The sequence below is a fragment of the Triticum urartu genome, chromosome 3A (assembly GCF_056163025.1).
Source record: "Triticum urartu cultivar PI428250 chromosome 3A, HENAU_Tu73, whole genome shotgun sequence".
NCBI classification, from domain to species: domain Eukaryota; kingdom Viridiplantae; phylum Streptophyta; class Magnoliopsida; order Poales; family Poaceae; genus Triticum; species Triticum urartu.
In genome coordinates this window covers 213474251-213492036 of record NC_141875.1, presented here as the reverse complement: position 1 = coordinate 213492036, position 17786 = coordinate 213474251, and the positions used below count along the sequence as shown (strand labels likewise).

Below are 17786 nucleotides of genomic sequence, written 5' to 3'. Positions count from 1 at the left end.
TCTACCTTATAAAAGGGAAAACTTTGTTTTTGCCACTCTAGTTTTTACCCACTTTGTTTATGCCACTCTAGAATTTGACATCTCACTTTTGCCACTCTTAGCTTTTGACAATACATCACAAATGCCATTCAGTGGCAAAAACGATAATTTTTCATTTCACTTTTGCCACTCTAGGTTTTGCAATGTATCACAATTGCCGCTCTGAAAATTTTGCTTTTGCCATTGAATGGCAAAATTGACATATTGTCAAAAGCTAAGAGTGACAAAAGTGAAATGTTAAATTCTAGAGTGGCATAAGCAAAGTGGGCAAAAACTAGAGTGGCAAAAACAAAGTTTTCCCGTTATAAAATGTTTCACTTAGTTTTGTCATAATATCTCCATAATATATGTTATTGTCCATATTAAGTCAACTCTGCATTTTCTTCTGTATGTAGTGACAATTTAAAGATAGCTATTTTGCCATTAATGCAGCTCCAAATTAATTGGGTGGTTTATTTGTATCTATTCCAATATATTGCAACCGGTTCCCACAACAACACGCGGGGTATCATCTAGTTTTGTTTTGTATACATCAGGAACATTTGATTACACTATTAACACGCTCTCGTATATATAATTTTGATGTCTACATTTTTCATACAAGTTGTAGTATACATCAGGAAAAAATTATGCACGTTTAACACTTTTGAAATGCATGATTAATTTTTTTTCAAAATATTATGTTATATATATATATATTCAAATATTTTCTTTGGTTTTTTATAGACTTTGATTTTCGTTGTTTTTTCTTGGTTTTCTTCTCTTTTTTATGTTTCTTTGTCGGTCTTTATAATTTTTTTTTCAGTACACAATATATTTTTAGCATACACATGAAATATTTCTTAATACACGTTGTACCTTTCACAAATACACAATGTAATTTTTTGTTAAAAACATGTTTTGAACACATTTTCGAATACATGGTCAGTTTTTTTCAAAATAGACGTGGTATATTTTTGAAATGGTAATAATCGCCTTTTCCAAATGGTAATAATTGCACAATTTTTTTGGAAGTTTGCACGGACTAATGGTAAGAAACTGCATTCAATACATGGTCAACAGGCTTTCGAATACATGTTGAAACCTTTTCTTAATGGTAATTTTATGTAAACTATGTTAACATTTTTTTACGTCGCATAGACATTTTCTAATTGTTAAAATATATTTTTATAAAAGCATGAACATTTCTATAAAATGTCACTTACATTTATTTAAATGGTACAAACCATTTTTTATACTAAGATTTTTTTACAATGTATACACATTTGTCAAAAAATACACATGTATTTTTCTGAAATGCAGAAACTCTTTTTTCGTTGTCACGGACATTTTTTAAAAAATATCAACAATTTTCTAATACTGTGTTAACATTTTTCAAATTCAAGGTATATATAAACACTAAACTAAGCATGAGTGTAGAATAGCTTATTCTACACCCCAGTAACGCTACATACAAAATATAGTAACCGAGTATACAAAATATACTAATTTGTTAGTAAATTAAAAACATGGGTAATAATAAAAATCCCGAATTACTAGATTTTTTAAACTGTTTTACTAAATTTTATATAGAGCATTACTAGGGGTGTAGAATAAGTTATTCTACATTCATGCTTAGAATAGCGCAACCATATATATTGAAATGGAGGAAAAAGAATGAAAAAACAAAATTTGTATTACATCAGCGCCATGTTCCTTATAGGCCAGCCCACCACCGACACCATGTAGTGTGCTTGTCGGCGAGGTCGTCATCGGTCTCGCTATAAGCGAGACATAGGTGCGCCCAATAAATATAAGATCTCCTCCTAATGCTTTTTTTCTCCCATAATGCATCCATTATTAGCCCGCAATGTCTGATTCTCTCCAAGGGCCCAAAACTAGACCTAACCTCAAAGGCAGCTCCAATTACTATTTAGCGCCTTAAGCGCGAGTTACTACTATCTGTGGAACATGGTGCACACCCTCCATTCAACGTTGGGCTTGAACCTTTACCTCTTTTCTTTTATTCTTGTTCGCACCGCTCGCACGCCCTTGCTGGTCCATGTAGGGTTTCCCCCCCCTAAAGAATGTATGTTTTTTCTTGGTTTTGGCGGTTATTTCCGGGTCGGTGTTCCCCTGGTTTTTTGGAACGAGTTGTGTTTTTTTCCCTTTTCGTTTTTAAACTTTTTAAAATTCATGAATTCTTTTCAAAATCATGATCTTTTTAAAGTTGCGGACATTTTCCAAATTCATGAAAAAATGAACTTCTAAACTTTTTTCAAATTTATGGCCAATTTTGAAATATGTGATCTTTTTTCAAATTCTTGTACTTTTTTCCAAATTTGTGACTTTTTTTAGAAAATTCTCGAGTTTTCTTTCAAACTTTGGGATTTTTATTAAAAATTGTGGCTTTTATCAAACTCGTGAATATTTTCAAATCCATGAACCTTTTTGAAACTGGTGATTTTTAAAACAATTAGCGGACTTTTTTCATTCCACCGATCCAACGATCAACAACTCGATCGAGTGAAAGAATGGTGGGGTTCTACCCCCGTAGTAGTCATTGGGTTTCCCCAAAAAGGAAAGGCGAAGTAAATAACAGCAAAAATTTCCCTCAATTAAGAACCTAGGTTTACTAAACTAGTAGAATTTTCTGGACTAATAAGATAAGCAGCACCTACACGCAAATAATATAAAAAGTTTCACCCAACGTGGCAAGGGGTTTTTCATCAAGGATGTGTTGAGGAAGTTCGACATGCAAGATTACAAAGACGTCAAAATCCTTATGCCCATAAATGGCCATCTATGCACTGATTAAAATGGTATTGATATTGATCAAAAGGTATACCACTTCATGATTGGCTCTTTATTGTATGTATGTGCATCTAGGCCAGATATTATGCTTAGTGTTTGCATTTGTGCCCGTTTTCAAGCTACATAGAACGAATCACAGCATAAGGCTGTGAAGCATATTCTTCGATATCTAGCTCACACTCCAACACTTGGATTATGGTATCCAAGGGCTCGACTTTTGATCTCATTGGATATGCTGACTCTGATTATGCTGGTGATCGTGTGGACCGCAAGTGTAACACCCTGATAATTTAGCTATAGTAACTTCACCCTAATTTGCCTTGTCTTCATGCTGTAAAGCCATTTTGTCAATTGATGAAAACCGAGTCAAAAACAAATTTTAAATAAGTAGTCAAATTATTAATTCTTCAAACTATCAAATAAAATGTTCGATGGGTGGCAAATATTCACTAAGTAATGAACATGTTGGAACCAACCTCATTTGGTTTCCCAATTTGCCCCTGGAATTCTTTTAGAGGAACAACAAGATTAAATAAAAGCATTCTAATTCAACTATAAATTTAAACAGTTCCAATTGGCCTAAAAACTTTTTGTGCCACCCCACCATAATGCAATTAAATTATGTGCTAAGTTTCATATTTAGCAAAATTCATTGGGTATCCAAATTATTGCAAGACGGTAATAGCAAAAGAAATAAAGCAAAAAAGGGGGGAACCTATCTACTGTTGGGCTGGACCTCAAGTGCAGAGGAAGGCCCAGCCCAACTGGGGGTCACCTCCCACCTCCGCTACAGGGGAGGCAGGAGACGTGGCGACCATCGGCCATGGCGCCGCGGTCTCGTGGCACGCATCCGCGGCGTCCCCCATCGCCTACAAGTCATCGGGCGCACCTCCCTCCCTCCCCGGAACCCTAGCCCCCAAATCACAATCGTTTCCTTTCCCCTCTAGTTCGATTTGAACTTATCAGATCGCGCGGTGACCGCGGCCCCCTCGTCGTTGTCGTGACCACCGTTGTCGTTGTCGCGCAGGAAGACGTCTAGGAGGATCCCCGCGTTTGGCTTCTTCCGTTCAGGGAACCAGCTCGAGCCGGGGTGTCGCGTAGCCACAGCCGTCGTCGCCTTCTTCGTTCGGCAGCCCACATCTCGTCGCCCCAACCGCTGCTCTGGCCCGTCCCCGACCTCCATAGCCTCGTCGTCGCGCTCAGGGTGAGTCCCTCCTCCTGTTCCCCCTTCTCCCCGCTCCATTTCGCTGTCGTAACGCCGCGTCCGCGCTTTGGTCGCCATGGAAGGGAGCTTGCTCCTCGCGCACACGCACTGCCTCGCCTGGCCGCGCCAAGCCGTGCCTCGCGCCGTCCGTGTGCGCGCTCGCCTACCCCTGGCCATGGCCCGCACACATAGCGTCGCGCCCGTGCTATGCTGCTGCTGTTGCTGACTGCTGCCGCTACCGCCGGCTTCGCTCGCCTGCGCCACCCGCCCTGCCTTGCGCCGCTGGCGCCTGGCCACTTCAACCAGGCCACTCCTGCCTAGGGCCTCGTCCTGCACCCCCCGCCCCGTTCGCTGGGCGATGGCCGCCGGCGCTCCTTCGGGAGCGGCCGTGCGAGCCCCAGCCGTGGCCTCGGGCCACCGCATGATTGGGTCGTCCTGGGTAATCGGGGGATTATCCCCTATTAGTTTTTATTATTATTACATTATTTGGATGGTCGTATGACTAGTGGCCCCCATTGCTATTTATTCTAACTTAATTAAAGTCTAAACTAACTCTAGTCACTAACAGGTGAGCCCCCACATGCCAAGTTGACTAGTCAACATTGACTTTGACTGCTGACTCAGCACACCCCTGGGTCCCATTGTCAACCTCACAAGCACACTGCTATGTACACTTAGCATTTAACATTAAATGATTTTCGAATTAATTTATATCCAGGAAATTTAGAAATTCATTTAAACTTTAGAAATTCATATAAAATAAACCGTAATTCGGATGAAAATACTTTGTACATAAAAGTTGCTCAGAACGACGAGAGAAATCCGAATACGCAGTCTGTTCGCCCGCCACACATCCCTAGCATATCGAACCTGCAACATTTTACCTTCGGTTCATCTGTCCGAAAACGCGAAACACCGGGGATACTTTCCCGGATGTTTCCCCTTTCGCCGGTATCACCTATCCCTGCATTAGGTCACCCCTAGCACAATGTATTGCCGCGTCTTGCTTTGTGTTACATTTGATTGCTCTGTTATTGATGTGACAGCGGCCCGATCTTTCGATGAGAGTGGGGATAATTATCGATTTGGTGGATTTTGACATTGACGATCCGGCTATACCGTACCCGACGATACGCCTCGACAATCGCTAAACCAATCTCCGATGGTTATTGACCTTGCCGTAGGCACGATCAACCTGAACAACGAGGTTCGAGTTCCTGCAAGCAACCGAAGAACCGGCAAGAACAAAGGTGAATTGCAACTGAAATTGCGGATAATAAACTGAGCCCACGAACTAGATGAAAAAGTTGGGGTTCCACTGTGGATCTGACAAGGCGGTAGTCCTACACGTCTCGTAGATGCGAATTGTAGCGATGGCTAGACAATACAATAAAACCCGAGATCTAAACCTAACAGTAGCTAACTATTTATTAGAGTACGGCCGCCTGCGCGGACGAATCCTGGTCGGCTACGACTTGAAAGAAGTCAGAATCATGAGCCGGCCCACATGTAGTTTATTTCCTGGTTTAGCTGTTGACGGTGTGGGCTGCACGCGGACGTGGCCTTCTCCGGTCCAGGAAGCCTAATACTCCTTCTCCTCCTTTTGCACTTTAGCACGTACGTGGCTAGGTACCTTCTTGCATGTCAATAGTGTTGCTGCTTGTGGAATCAACGTGCAACATTTTTCATCTTCCATCTGCATGCGGCTTTTCCTCCTTATCTCTTCAACACCTTCGTTCCTGAGTACAAGTAAATCCAAACATGAGTGTAATATAATATTCTCATTAGTTAAATCATATGTACAAAGGAGCGATAGTACCTGGTCATTTATCTGTCTCGCTCGTGCTCTAGTCATAGGTCCAGATGGAATAACTGATGTCGCGGTGGGTGCAACTGTGGCAGAGATGTCCTCATCATCCCCCCCTTCTTGAATCGAAGTCGCCCTCGACGGTACCTCTTCATGCTCTCCCAAATAAGGTTTTAAGTCTGCAACATTAAATGTGGGACTAACCCGAAATTCTGCAGGCAGATCAAGCTTATACGCATTCTCATTAATTTTTTCTATCACCTTAAAAGGTCCATCTGCATGAGGCATTAATTTTGACATTCGTAAATCAGGGAAACGGTCTTTTCGCAAATGTAACCATACTAAATCACCTGGTTCAAACACAAGACTTTTCCTACCCTGACTACCAGCAAGTTTATACTTGGCATTCATGCGTTCAATATTTTTCTTAGTCATCTCATGCATTTTCAATACGAGCTCAGCACGTTCTTTAGCATCAAGGTTTACCTTCTCCGAAGATGGAATGGGTAATAAATCAATAGGCGCACGAGGTATAAATCCATAAACAATCTCAAAAGGGCATAACTTTGTGGTAGAATGAACTGAACGATTATAAGCAAACTCTACATGAGGTAAACATTCTTCCCACATTTTTAAATTCTTTTTCAAAACAACCCTAAGCATAGTAGACAATGTTCGATTAACCACTTCAGTTTGACCATCTGTTTGAGGATGACATGTAGTGCTAAATAAAAGCTTAGTCCCCAATTTTGTCCACAACACCCTACAAAAGTGGCTAAGGAATTTTGTGTCACGATCAGAAACAATTGTATTTGGCACACCATGTAAACGAACTACTTCGCGAAAGAACAAATCAGCAATGTGAGTAGCATCGTCACTTTTATGACAAGGTATAAAATGTGCCATCTTAGAGAATCTATCGACAACAACAAATATACTATCTCTCCCCCGTCGTGTTCTAGGCAGTCCTAATACAAAGTCCATAGATATATCTTCCCAAGGAGTGCTAGGAACAGGAAGAGGCATATATAAACCATGTGGGTTCAATCGTGACTTAGCTTTTTGGCATGTCGTGCAGCGTGTAGCATATCTCTCCACATCCCTTCTCATTTTTGGCCAGAAGAAATGACTAGCAAGGATGTCTTCTGTCTTCTTGACGCCAAAATGTCCCATAAGTCCTCCTCCATGCGCCTCCTGTAACAACAAAAGACGAATAGAGCTATCTGGGATGCATAGCTTGTTAGCGCGAAAAACAAATCCGTCATTAATGACGAACTTGTTCCAAGTTCTACCCTCTCTGCAATTGAGCAATATATCTTTAAAATCGACATCATTAGCGTATTGCTCTTTTATAGTTTCAAGTCCAAAAATTTTGAAGTCAAGTTGTGATAACATGGTATAGCGTCTAGACAATGCATCGGCAATAACATTCTCCTTCCCTTTCTTGTGCTTAATAACATAAGGAAAAGATTCAATAAATTCAACCCATTTTGCATGTCTACGGTTCAGTTTGCTTTGACTTCTAATATGCTTGAGTGATTCATGATCAGAGTGTATAACAAACTCCTTAGGCCATAAATAATGTTGCCATGTCTCCAAAGTCCGAACTAGTGCATAAAGTTCTTTATCATATGTTGAATAATTCAGACTAGGCCCACTGAGTTTTTCACTAAAGTATGCTACTGGTTTGCCTTCTTGCAATAGAACACCACCTAAACCAATGCCGCTAGCATCACATTCTAATTCAAACATCTTATTGAAATCAGGTAATTGCAGCAAAGGGGTGTGTGTAAGCTTATCTTTAAGAATAGTGAAGGCTTCCTCTTGTGCGTCGCTCCAAACAAATGGCACATTTTTCTTTGTGAGTTCATTGAGCGGTGCTGCGATGGTGCTAAAATCCTTCACGAACCGCCGGTAGAACCCAGCAAGTCCGAGAAAACTTCGTACCTGTGTGACCGAGTTAGGGGTCGGCCAACTCTGGATCGCTTCAACCTTGGCTTTATCAACTTCAATTCCCTGCGCTGTCACAACATAGCCAAGAAAAGCGACTCGATCCGTGCAAAAAGTGCACTTCTCGATATTACCAAATAAACGTGCAACACGCAGAGCAGAAAAAACAGCACGCAAATGGTCTAAGTGTTCCTCTAGTGACTTGCTATAAATCAAAATATCATCGAAATATACTACCACAAATCGTCCAATAAAAGCTCGCAAAACTTCATTCATTAGTCTCATGAAAGTACTAGGTGCATTAGTCAATCCAAAAGGCATAACTAACCACTCATATAAACCAAATTTAGTTTTGAAAGCAGTTTTCCATTCATCACCTAGTTTCATACGAATTTGATGGTAGCCACTACGCAAGTCCACTTTAGAAAACACAACTGAGCCACTGAGTTCATCAAGCATGTCATCTAATCTAGGAATAGGATGACGATATCGAATTGTAATATTATTGATGGCTCTACAATCAACACACATACGCGAAGTACCGTCTTTTTAGGAACAAGTAAAATTGGTACAGCACATGGACTAAGGGATTCACGAATGTAACCTTTTTCAAGTAGTTCTTGAACTTGTCGCTGAATCTCCTTAGTCTCCTCTGGATTAGTCCGGTACGGCGCACGGTTGGGCAATGAGGCGCCAGGTATCAAGTCAATTTGATGTTCAATTCCTCTCATAGGTGGCAGCCCCGGTGGTACTTCCTTTGGGAAAACATCATGATACTCCTGCAAAAGGTTAGCGACAACAGGAGGCAAAGAAGAAGGCATATCCTCAATTGAAAACAAAACTTCTTTGCAAATAAGAGCATAACATTCATCAGTATGAGCATCTAACTCAAAAATTTCAGCATGTGTAGCTAAGAAAGATACACCTTTCAATTTAATTTCTTTAGATGTGCTAGGATCAGATTTGTGCAGCTTATTAAATTGTTCTAACTCATCAACAACTTTCTGATTTTCAGATTGAGTACGCTCAATATTTGTGTTTCTACTAGCCCTAGCAAGATCATCTGTTAAAATTTGCTCAGGAGACATAGGGTGTAGAATGATTTTCTTTCCTTTGTAAAGTTGTGTTGTGATATCTCCCCGCTCCGTTTCGCTGTCGTAACGCCGCGTCCGCGCTTTGGTCGCCATGGAAGGGAGCTTGCTCCTCGCGCACACGCACTGCCTCGCCTGGCCGCGCCAAGCCGTGCCTCACGCCGTCCGTACGCGCGCTCGCCTCCCCCTGGCCACGGCCTGCACACATAGCGCCGCGCCCGTGCTATGCTGCTGCTGTTGCTGACTGCTGCCGCTACCGCCGGCTTCGCTCGCCTGCGCCACCCGCCCTGCCTTGCGCCGCTGGCGCCTGGCCACTTCCACCAGGCCACTCCTGCCTAGGGCCTCGTCCTGCACCCCCCGCCCCGTTCGCTGGGCAATGGCCGCCGGCGCTCCTTCGGGAGCGGCCGTGCGAGCCCCAGCCGTGGCCTCGGGCCACCGCATGATTGGGTCGGCTTGGGTAATCGGGGGATTATCCCCTATTAGTTTTTATTATTATTACATTAGTTGGATGGTCGTATGACTAGTGGCCTCCATTGCTATTTATTCTAACTTAATTAAAGTCTAAACTAACTCTAGTCACTAACAGGTGGGCCCCCACATGCCAAGTTGACTGGTCAACATTGACTTTGACTGCTGACTCAGCACACCCCGGGGTCCCATTGTCAACCTCACAAGCACACTGCTATGTACACTTAGCATTTAACATTAAATTATTTTCGAATTAATTTATATCCAAGAAATTTAGAAATTCATTTAAACTAGAAAAATTCATATAAAATAAACCGTAACTCGGATGAAAATACTTTGTACATGAAAGTTGCTCAGAACGACGAGAGAAATCCGAATACGCAGTCTGTTCGCCCGCCACACATCCCTAGCATATCGAACCTGCAACATTTTACCTCCGGTTCATCTGTCCGAAAACGCGAAACACCGGGGATACTTTCCCGGATGTTTCCCCTTTCGCCGGTATCACCTATCCCTGCGTTAGGTCACCCCTAGCACAACGTATTGCCGTGTCTTACTTTGTGTTACATTTGATTGCTCTGTTATTTATTGTGTTCCTCCCTCCGTTACTTATTTCCGGTAGACACCGAGACCGTCGCTGATGTCCGTGTGTTCGACTACATCGAAGATGAACCCTCCTTCTTGCTAGAGCAACTAGGCAAGCCCCCCCTTGATCACCAGATATCGCCTACTCTCCTCTATACTGCTTGCATTAGAGTAGTGTAGCATGTTACTGCTTTCCGTTAATCCTGTCCTGATGCATAGCCTGTCCTTACTACTACTGTTGTTACCTTTACCTGCAATCCTAATACTTAGTATATGATGCTAGTTTATCATCAGTGGCCCTATATTCTTATCCGTCTGCCATGCTATACTATCGGGCCGTGATCACTCGGGAGGTGATCATGGGTATATACTATATACTTTATACATGATACATGTGATGACTAAAGTCGGGTTGGCTCGAGGAGTACCCATGGTTGATTCACGAATTGGGGGCTAGAAGGACATACTTTCCCGACAGCCCTCTGTGTGGATCTTTGTGGCGAAGCGACAGGGCAGGTTGAGACCACCTAGGAGAGAGGTGGGCCTGACCCTGGTCGACGTTCGCGGTTATTTCAAAACAACACGCTTAACGAGATCTTGGTATTTGATCTGAGTCAGGCTACTGGCCTATACGCACTAACCATCTACGCGGGGACAGTTATGGGCACTCGACGTCGCGGTATCAGCCGAAGCCTTCGTGACGTCAGCGACTAAGGGGCGCGCGCCGGGTTGGACCGCGTAACGCAACTTCCTTTGCAATGGAGGTTGCTAGGTCTGCTCACCGTTTGCGTACACGACGTGCAGGTGTGCAATGGGTGATGGGCCCAGACCCTTGCGCCATTGGATTTAGACCGGCGTGCTGACCTCTCTGTTGTGCCTAGGTAGGGCTGCGACGTGTTGATCTTCTGAGGCCGGGCATGACCCAGGAAAGTGTGTCCGGCCAAATGGGATCGAGCATGTTGGGTTATGTGGTGCACCCCTCTAGGGAAGTTAATCTATTCGAATAGCTGTGATCTTCGGTAACAAGACGACTTGGAGTTGTACCTTGACCTTATGACAACTAGAACCGGATACTTAATAAAACACACCCTTCCAAGTGCCAGATACAACTGGTGATCGCTCTCTCACAGGGCGACGAGGGGAGGATCATCGGTTAGGATTATGCTATGCGATGTTACTTGGTGAACTTACCATCTACTCTCTTCTCCTGCTGCAAGATGGAGGTTACCAGAAGCGTAGTCTTTGAAAGGACTAGCTATCCCCCTCTTATTCCGGCATTCTGCAGTTCAGTCCACATATGATACCCTTATTCCATTTGATACCAATGCATACATATGTAGTGTAGCTCCTTGCTTGCGAGTACTTTGGATGAGTACTCACGGTTGCTTCGCTTCCCCTTTCTATACTAGATTGCTGCGACCAGACGATGGAGCCTAGGAGCCAGACGCCACCGTCGACGACGACTACTACTACTCCGGACGTGCCTACTACTATGTGCAGCCCGCTGACGACGACCAGGAGTAGTTTAGGAGGATCTCAGGCAGGAGGCATGCGCCTCTTTCTATCTGTATCCCAGTTTGTGCTAGCCTTCTTAAGGCAAACTTGTTTAACTTATGTCTATACTCAGATATTGTTGCTTCCGCTAACTCGTCTATGATTGAGCTCTTGTATTCGAGCCCTCGAGGCCCCTGGCTTGTAATATGATGCTTGTATGACTTATTTTATTTGTAAAGTTGTGTTGTGATATCTTCCCGTGAGTCCCTGATCTTGATCGTACATGTTTGCGTGTATGATTAGTGTACGATTGAATCGGGGGCGTCATAGCAAGTCAATATCAGGCACATGTCATTTCCTCAGACGATTCTTGGTATGTTGGTCCTCGAAGAAGCAGAACTGCGTATCACTCTCTACTGCTGAAGCTGAGTACATTGCTGCTGGTTCGTGCTTTGCTCAATTGCTATGGATGAAGCAAACCCTCAAGGACTACGGCATCAGTGTGAAGAATGCGCCACTCTACTATGACAATGAGAGTGCCATCAAGATTGCTCATAACCCAGTTCAGCACTCGAAGACAAAGCACATCCAGATTCATCATCATTTTCTTCGAGATCATGTGTTGAAGGGCGACATCTCTATCGAGCACGTGAAGACTGAAGAACAGCTAGCCGATATCTTCACAAAGCCCTTGGATAAGAAGAGATTTAGCAAGTTACGGTGTGAGCTAAATATCTTAGAATCTTCAAATGTCCTTTGAAAAGGACACACATCCTAACACTTATGCAAATTGATGACTTAGATGTGCAACACACGAAGTAACTTTTTTCTTCAAGCAACAAAGACTAACCCTCTAAGTGTGAAAAAATTAATGAAGAATTTGATTCTCAAATCCCTACGACAATTGTACGCGGTATCTGAAATCATCATTCTTATACGGTGGATCACGCCACTAACAAAAGTTGAAAATCTTCAATCTGAGTTTTTCTTCATTTTTGAAATTCCTTAGTTGTTCGAATTCTTCAACTTTGCAAGTCTTCACTCTTTCCGACTGTGTTCTTCATTGACTATATATATTTGAGTTTTCAGTCCTCTACAACATTCACTTATTGCTAATTCTTCAAGTTGACTTTTCTACTAAGTGGATGTGATCGGACCCTTCCCCTTCTATGCTAAACTCATCCCAGTTTGTTCACAAATTCTTAATGTGCGTTCTATTTGAAACCCATTCAAAATCTTCACTGTGTCCTTGTCAGCTGGAGAATTTACGAACGAAACTTTAAAATTTTCATACCTCAATTTTTGGCTTTTGCCGCTCAAATTGTTCCTGTGATGCCCAGATAATTAGGCTACAGTAACCCCTCATTAATGATGACACGTCACCTCTGTCACTGTAGTTAATCTCGGATTAGTTCAAAAAACCGATTCAAAATTCAAATTCAAAATCAAGTCAAACAATTAAAGTTTTCAAATGTTAAAACTAAAATGTTCGGTTTGTGCCAAATAATGCATAGGTAATTACAGTGAAGAACCCATAATTAAGTAAAATATTTAAATGCACTATAGTTGGTAAAACAACGGCAAAACAATTATTTAAATGCTTTTAAATACTAAACAAATATTAAACTAGTTTATTTAGTCACTAAAAACTTTTTACAACTCCAATTTAGGTATGGGCTTTAACTTATTATAAAACTATAACTATTAAAGAACTAAAATAAAACAGAAAAAGAAAATAAATAAAAGAAAGAAAATACAAAAAAAAGAAACAAACAAAGAAAAAGCCCCCCTCCCGCTGGGCCAAGTGGCCCAGCTGGCCTCCACCGGCCCAACCGGCCGGCCCATGTCCTCTCCATAACCCCCCCACTCCCCCCGGTCCAACCCTAGCCACCAACCACTCCCCCCACTCCCCCTCGTCAGCCCCCACCTCCCGATCCGATCTGGATCGAGGAGGGGAACCGAACCCCGACGCCGCCCAGTCGCTTCGCCGTCGTCGGCGCCCGCCTCCTCAACCCTCCTCCCCATCGAACCAGCCCGAAGCCGCTCCCGACCCCATCGCCTCGACGCCCATCACCGGAGCACCACCACCGTTGCCGAATCCCGCTGGGCTGCCCCGTCGTCCACGTCTTCTCGTCACCACGCCGCACGTCGTCCCCAACCTCCATCGATCCCGCTGCCCTGAACCCCTACGGCCCCAGTGAGCCCCATCTCGCTCCCTTCCTCTCCCTCGCGCGCTCGCGCTCGTCGTCGCAGTCCCTACCGATCTTAACCGCGGTTGACGCGCTCCGGCCGCGTCCGATGCGCGCTCACCGCCCGTGTCCACGCCCGCACTGTGCTCGCGCCGTGTCGCGCGCGCACGCCAACCGCTCCCACCGCGTGCCGCACCCCTGCATCTCGGTCGACGCGCTCGACCGCCCGTCCTGCGGGCCGTGCCTTGGCCGCGCGCCCCGCGCACCAGGCCGCGCCTCCCCGCTCATGCAAGCTGCCGCCGCTGCAGCTGCGTTGCCGCTGCCGCATGCTGCTGCTGTCGCACTTCTCCCTCACCGCTGCTGCGCGCTGCTGCTCCGCTGCTAGTCCTGGCCGCCGGCGCCCCTCCATGCTCGGCCGCCCGTCTCTGCTTCCGGCGGCTCCGGCGATGTTGGAAATATGCCCTAGAGGCAATAATAAATTGGTTATTATTATATTTCCTTGTTCGTGATAATCGTTTATTATCCATGCTAGAATTGTATTGATAGGAAACTTAGATACATGTGTGGATACATAGACAACACCATGTCCCTAGTAAGCCTCTAGTTGACTGGCTCGTTGATCAATAGATGGTTACGGTTTCCTGACCATGGACATTGGATGTCGTTGATAACGGGATCACATCATTAGGAGAATGATGTGATGGACAAGACCCAATCCTAAGCCTAGCACAAAGATCGTGTAGTTCGTATGCTAAAGCTTTTCTAATGTCAAGTATCATTTCCTTAGACCATGAGATTGTGCAACTCCCGGATACCGTAGGAATACTTTGGGTGTGCCAAACGTCACAACATAACTGGGTGGCTATAAAGGTACACTACAGGTATCTCCAAAAGTGTCTGTTGGGTTGGCACAAATTGAGACTAGGATTTGTCACTCCGTGTAAACGGAGAGGTATCTCTGGGCCCACTCGGTAGGACATCATCATAATGTGCACAATGTGACCAAGGAGTTGATCACGGGATGATGTGTTACGGAACGAGTAAAGAGACTTGCCGGTAACGAGATTGAACAAGGTATCGGGATACCGACGATCGAATCTCGGGCAAGTATCGTACCACTAGACAAAGGGAATTGTATACGGGATTGATTGAATCCTCGACATCGTGGTTCATCCGATGAGATCATCGTGGAACATGTGGGAGCCAACATGGGTATCCAGATCCCGCTGTTGGTTATTGGCCGGAGAGTTATCTCGGCCATGTTTGCATGACTCCCAAACCCGTAGGGTCTACACACTTAAGGTTCGATGACGCTAGGGTTATAGGGAATAGATATACGTGGTTACCGAATGTTGTTCGGAGTCCCAGATGAGATCTCGGACGTCACGAGGAGTTCCGGAATGGTCCGGAGGTAAAGATTAATATATAGGAAGTATGGTTTTGGCCACCGGAAGTGTTCCGGGCATCACCAGTAGTGTACCGGGACCACCGGAGGGGTCCGGGGGTCCACCAGGTGGGGCCACCAGCCCTGGAGGCCTACATGGGCCAATAGTGGGAAGGGACCAGCCCCTAAGTGGGCTGGGGCACCTCCCCACCAAGGCCCATGCGCCTAAGGGGAAGAGGGGGCAAACCCTAAGGGCAGATGGGCCTTAAGGCCCATGCCTGGTGCGCCTCCCTCTCCCCCTCCACTTGGCCGCCACCCTAGATGGGATTGGGGCTGGCCGCCGCCCCTAGGGTGGAACCCTAGGTGGGGCGCACCCCTCCCTCTCCCCTATATATACTTGAGGACTTGGGGCTGCCAACAGATGAGTTTCTCTCCTTCTTGGCGCAGCCCTACCCCTCTCCCTCCTCATCTCTTGCGGTGCTTGGCGAAGCCCTGCTGGAGTACCACGCTCCTCCACCACCACCACGCCGTCGTGCTGCTGCTGGATGGAGTCTTCCCCAACCTCTCCTTCTCCCCTTGCTGGATCAAGGCGTAGGAGACGTCACCGGGCTGTACGTGTGTTGAACACGGAGGTGCCGTCCGTTCGGCACTAGGATCATCGGTGATTTGGATCACGATGAGTACGACTCCATCAACCCCGTTCTCTTGAACGCTTATGCGTAGCGATCTACAAGGGTATGTAGATGCACTCTCCTTCCCTCGTTGGTAGACTTCTCCATAGATTGATCTTGGTGATGCATAGAAAATTTTGAATTTTTGCTACATTCCCCAACAGTGGCATCATGAGCTAGGTCTATGCGTAGTTTCTATGCACGAGTAGAACACAAAGTAGTTGTGGGCATTGATTTTGTTCAATATGCTTACCGTTACTAGTCCAATCTTGATTCGGCGGCATTGTGGGATGAAGCGTCTCGGATCGACCTTACACGTACTCTTACGTGAGACTGGTTCCACCGACTGACATGCACTAGTTGCATAAGGTGGCTAGCGGGTGTCTGTCTCTCCCACTTTAGTCAGATCGGATTCGATGAAAAGGGTCCTTATGAAGGGTAAATAGCAATTGGCATATCACGTTGTGGTTTTTGCGTAGGTAAGAAACGTTCTTGCTAGAAACCCATAGCAGCCACGTAAAACATGCAAACAACAATTAGAGGACGTCTAACTTGTTTTTGCAGGGTATGCTATGTGATGTGATATGGACAAGAAGAATGTGATGAATGATATGTGATGTATGAGATTGATCATGTTCTTGTAATAGGAATCACGACTTGCATGTCGATGAGTATGACAACCGGCAGGAGCCATAGGAGTTGTCTTTATTTATTGTATGACCTGCGTGTCATTGAACAACGCCATGTAATTACTTTACTTTATTGCTAACCGGTAGCCATAGTACTAGAAGTAATAAGTTGGCGAGACAACTTCATGGAGACACAATGATGGAGATCATGATGATGGAGATCATGGTGTTATGTCGGTGACGATGATGATCATGGAGCCCCGAAGATGGAGATCAAAAGGAGCAATATGATATTGGCCATATCATGTCACTATTTGATTGCATGTGATGTTTATCATGTTTATACATCTTATTTGCTTAGAACGACGGTAGCTTAAATAAGATGATCCCTCACTAAAATTTCAAGAGAAGTGTTCTCCCTAACTGTGCACCGTTGCGAAAGTTCGTCATTTCGAAGCACCACGTGATGATCGGGTGTGATAGATTCTTACATTCGAATACAACGGGTGTTGACAAGTCTAGCATGTACAGACATGGCCTCGGAACACATGCGAAACACTTAGGTTAACTTGACGAGCCTAGCATTTACAGACATGGCCTCGGAACACGGAGGACCGAAAGGTCGAACATGAGTCGTATAGAAGATGCGATCAACATGAGATGTTCACCGATGATGACTAGTCCGTCTCACGTGATGATCGGACACGGCCTAGTTGATTCGGATCATGTATCACTTAGATGACTAGAGGGATGTCTATCTGAGTGGGAGTTCATAAGATGAACTTAATTATCCTGAACATAGTCAAAAGGTCTTCGCAAATTATGTTGTAGCTCGCGCTTCAGTTCTACTGTTTAGATATGTTCCTAGAGAAAAATTAGTTGAAAGTTGAGAGTAGCATTTATGCAGACAGTAGAAGGCTTATGTCCTTAATGCACCGCTCAGTGTGCTGAACCTCGAACGTGTCTGTGGATGTTGTGAACATCTGACATACACGTTTTGATGACTACATGATAGTTCAGTGCGTAATGCTAAATGGTTTAGAATTGAGGCACCAAAGACGTTTTTGAAACATCATAGAACATATGAGATGTTCCAAGGACTGAAATTGGGATTTCAGGCTCGTGCCCACGTCAAGAGGTATAAGACCTCTGAAGATTTTCTTAGCCTGCATAATAAGGGAGAAAAGCTCAATCTTGAGCTTGTGCTCAGATTGTCTGAGTACAACAATCGCTTGAATCGAGTGGGAGTTGATCTTCCAGATGAAATAGTGATGGTTCTCCAAAGTCACTGCCACCAAGCTACTAGAGGTTCGTGATGAACTATAACATATCAGGGATAGATATGATCCTTGAGCTATTCGCGACACCGCGAAAATTAGAAATCAAAAGGGAGCATCAATCGTTGATGGTTAGTAAAACCACTAGTTTCAAGAAGGTCAAGGGCAAGAAAGGGATACTTCATGGAACAACAAATCAGTTGCT

General features: G+C 44.5%; 1 long non-coding RNA gene across 1 annotated transcript; it reads left to right on the top strand.

Moving 5' to 3' along the window:
* Positions 1–3546: 3546 nt before the first annotated feature.
* On the top strand, positions 3547–11683 carry LOC125543661 (uncharacterized). The gene is made up of 2 exons (XR_015618597.1): positions 3547–4036; positions 11347–11683. It is a non-coding gene; the product is annotated as an uncharacterized LOC125543661 (long non-coding RNA).
* Positions 11684–17786: the final 6103 nt, after the last annotated feature.